Raw genomic sequence first — 4,161 nt, forward strand, 5'->3', positions numbered from 1 at the left:
AGGCTGTGGAAAGCCAAGGTGAATGGGGACAGCAAGAGAGGACAGTCAGGCTCCTGCTCCCATCCCTCATGTCAGCCTCCGGAGAGTGTGGGCATGGAGTGGGTCCAGAGGGCTCTTCTCTGCCCAGCCCTAAGCAGGAACCCCAAGGGAGGGAGGCTTGGGTCATCCACACATCCAGCCAGAAAGAAGCATAAGGACACTGCACATGGGGGCGGGGGGAGAGGAATGACTCTGGTCTGTCCCCAAGCTTAGGCCCTCTGCCATATTTCTGCCATGCTGGCCTTGGCCCAGCGGGAAGTTACTAGTGCTCATAAAGGCTTTGCCTTCTTGGCCTTCTTCTCAGACTTCACAGCCTCATCATGGACTTTTCGCTTCTCGGCCAGCTTGTTGGCCTCCCGGATTTTGCGCCTCTTGCCAAACATGATGTTCTGGTAAAGGTACTTCTCGCGTTTCTTCATCATCATGATAGCCAATCGCCTTGCCTCACTTTCCTCCTCTTGGGCCATCCGCTGCTTATCTTCCAGCTTCACAGTGCCTGCCATCACTTTCCTTCCATCCTTTGCTCTTCCACGGCTGACAGGCATGGCTCCTTCTTCTTTTCTGAACCGGCCTCAGCATCCTCCTCCTCCTATTCATCTCCTCCATCTTCATCACCGTCAATGTCTTCCTCTTCCTCCTCTGACTCTTCCAACTTTCCAGGGTCCTCTCCGCGCTGCAGGGCCAGCAGTTTCAGCTTCTCAGGGGGGATGTAGTCTCCTTCCTCCTCAGACACGAAGGGTGAGAGGTGCGGGGCAGCCGCACTCCGGGGAAGTACTCCGCCACCGGGAGAAGCAGCCGGGCACTCACACAGTCAAACGCCCCCTGGGGCTGCGCGCAGTACCTGCCAATGACGGGAGTTTGCTGCCCAGGCCATCTGGTGGGTGATGCGGGAGTTTGTGACATCATAGGTGGCTCCAGTACAAAAAGATTTGTCCCAGGATACATCTCCACCAAAACTCCCGGTGATGAAGGCCAGCGCCTCACGGGGCACTTCACGACTCAGGAAAAACTTTAGGCCTTCAAAGAGTTTCTTGTGCTTTTCTTGTGCCTCCAGTTCCTTCCTGCAGACTTGCTCCTGTGCTGCCATGTCCCCGTCAGCGCGAAACTCACGTGCCTCGGCCTCCTCTTCCGCAGCAGGTACCACCACACGGGCCAGGCTGGCACTGAGGGCCGCAGGTTTCTCCATAGAGCTCTCAGAGTCCAATGCGTGGGCGCCCTCGCTGGCTTCCGTGTCTGCTTGGGCTTGACCTTCAAGCTTGGGAGGGTAGTGGAGGTTGAGTGAACGGTAGACACGGAAGTTGAAAAAACCCAGAAGGGTGGTGTAGAACTCAGTGAAGGTGGCCATGACCCTGTAGTCCACATCTGTTGGATGGTCATGGGAGAAGGCACAGGGTGCGATCCACACAATGGGCTGGCCCAGTACCTCAGCCTGGTAGTAGATGCCTTTGATGGACAGGAAGACCTTGCGCAGGGCACGGGCTGCGATGACTCAACGGTGAGCCCCGGCACAGCTGAACGGTCTGCCCATGGCACTTGCTGGTCCGTGGGAAGGTGGAAAAGAGAAAGCACATGGACAAGGCGTCATCCAGGTCCCGCAGAGCGTCGATGACCGTGGGGCACCCCTCCTTGACGATGTGGTCAAGTTTGTAGTTGGGCTTATTGTCCTTCAGGCGCTCCACACCATTCCACTCGCTCTTCCCATAGGCCTTCCAGAGCTTCCGAACAAACACCTTGTATTCCCGAAACTTGTTGATGATGGGTTCATTGAGGAGAAACTTGATGTCTTTGACAAGGTAAAACGTTCGGGCTGCTGTGGAGCCCTTGTTAACTTTCTTCTTATGTTTGGGCTCATGAGGATAAATGCCCTTCAAGATGCACAACCGCCTGAGGTCAGCCAGGCTCAGCTGCAGCTTCTTCTGGGCTTTGTTTCGACTTATATAGTTGGTGACAAAGCCCCGTTCATACTTCTTTTTCTCCAGGCCACCCATGGCTCCACGTTGTAAAGTCCTCCGAGCTCCTGTACTTCATTTTTAAATTTTCTTTTATTTTTCAAAACTTGTGTTTGACAACCTCCATACATATAAACAACATAACATGATCATAATCTTCTCCCATTACTCTCCATTTCCTCCTCTTGAATCCTCCTCCACTGAATCTGTTCTTTGCTCCAACTACTTTCTCTTCCATTATGAGATCATCATTTTGCCCTCCTATTTTGCAGGTCTTGTGTAAGTAGCATCAGCCACTGTGAGGCCATGGATTTCATGTCCACTTCATGTCTGGAAGATGGTATTGCAAAGCAGTTCTCCCTTTCTATTGATTCTTATATGCCTTCTGCCACTTCTGCATTGGTCCCAGAACGCTGGGGTTTGATAGAGATGCCTCACAGTGCTGAACACTTCACTGTCACTCCTTCTCAGCATAATGGTGAGCTTTGAGTCTCCCCAGTTGGCCATTGTCATCTGAAAAAAGAGAAGCTTCTCTAACAAAAAGTGAGAGAAGCATTAATATATGGGCATAGATATAAATATTAAAGGACAGTTTGGTGGGCATAATATATGAGACTTCCATTTGGCCAGACAACACTAGTAGTTCCCCTCTAGGGATTATGGCCTCCGTAGCTATAGGATTTTAATTAGGTGTTCAGTATCAGGCATGACTTTCCTCCTGTGGAATCTGCCTTACATCCAATTAGAGAGAAGTTGGTTTCCCCATAACAGACACGACATCATTACACCAGTAAAACTTCCAGGGTCTTCTCCAACAGGCTGCATAGCTCTTTGCAGCATCTTGACAGCTGGTCAACAGGGAGGAGACTTCTAGCTCAGCTCCAGCTTGATTTTTCACTGTCTTGCAGCTCAATCATGTGGTGTCTTCAGCAACAGAGTTGTACTGAGCAGAGGTGGTGGCACAGATCTTTAATCCCAACACTGACATGAGTTTGAGGCCACCTTGTAGCTGCAGAGTGAGTTCTAGGTCAACCAGGGCTAGAATGAGTTCATATTTTGAAAAAAAAATAGGGTCTTAATATCTAGTTCTGGTGGGAAAACAAAAGTTTTGGCAATAAATATTTTGGAGGCATCAGTGGTCTCTCTGACGAACAATTCACTGGACAGTATACTATTCCTGGTACTGAATTTTCTTATAACAACCTATAACTTCTGGAACAGCATTATCTACACCCACAGGGTACTTCTTCTAAAACTTTTTTTTTTCTTAGCATATGTATAGGTTAGCTAGTGAAGAAGTAGGTATCCATATGTCTTTTCATAACGTCTTTAATTTTGATTAACCCTTCACCTTCTTGTATGCTTTTTCTTCCCCTTCAGTGCCCTCTTTTATTTGATTTTGCCACTTTCAAAATCAAATACAATATAAAGGACATAGAACTTCCCTTGTAAATTCCAGCCAAATGGAGGCTATGTTCTGCAGCTTTCACAACTGTGGTCAGATTTTATGTGACCCAATGAAGACTAACCTATAGTAGGAGGGTGCTCTCAGGTTGCCAGGCACTAGCAGCGAACTACTAAGATGGAGGTTGAAAGGAATTGAGCCAATATCACTCTCTATCTGATACTAGTGGCCTTTGGGAAGCCTTAACAGATGATGCATCAGGTAGTCCCCCCAGTGCTACCATCTGTCCCAGAAGAAGGCACAGAGCATGAAATGAGAGTCTTTTTTTGTAAAAGGGAAAACATAAAACCAAGTACAGCAAAATGGAGATACACCACAATATCATTTCTTTTAGTTCTCAGGCTGTATCTGAATTCAGTTTTTACACCAAAACTATTTTACAAAAATGCATCTTTACTGAACATATCTAGATTTATCATCATTCTCTAAACAATTTTTGATTAGCATTCTCATTATATTAAGTGATTTAAGTATTCTAGGGATATTTTAATGTATATAGGACTACATGCATATGTACATAAAACACTTGATTTATATTGACACTTGGGCATCTACAGTATTGACAGTATACATGGAGTATCTGTGGGAATATTGGAGCCAATTTCCTGCCAACACGGAAGAATGACTTATTCCATGATTTCTGTCCCCTCACAGTTTCTCATCTCACAGAGAGACACAGCTGTCCAGGGCATCTGATGAAGACAACTT

The 4,161-nt window shown here is 47.4% G+C and overlaps 1 pseudogene; it reads right to left on the bottom strand.

The window, feature by feature from the left end:
• Window positions 1-220: 220 nt before the first annotated feature.
• LOC101597077 lies at window positions 221-2,037 on the bottom strand (annotated as a pseudogene).
• Between the last annotated feature and the right edge of the window lie 2,124 nt (window positions 2,038-4,161).

Source organism: Jaculus jaculus, chromosome 4 (genome assembly GCF_020740685.1).
Source record: "Jaculus jaculus isolate mJacJac1 chromosome 4, mJacJac1.mat.Y.cur, whole genome shotgun sequence".
Taxonomy (NCBI): Eukaryota; Metazoa; Chordata; class Mammalia; order Rodentia; family Dipodidae; genus Jaculus; species Jaculus jaculus.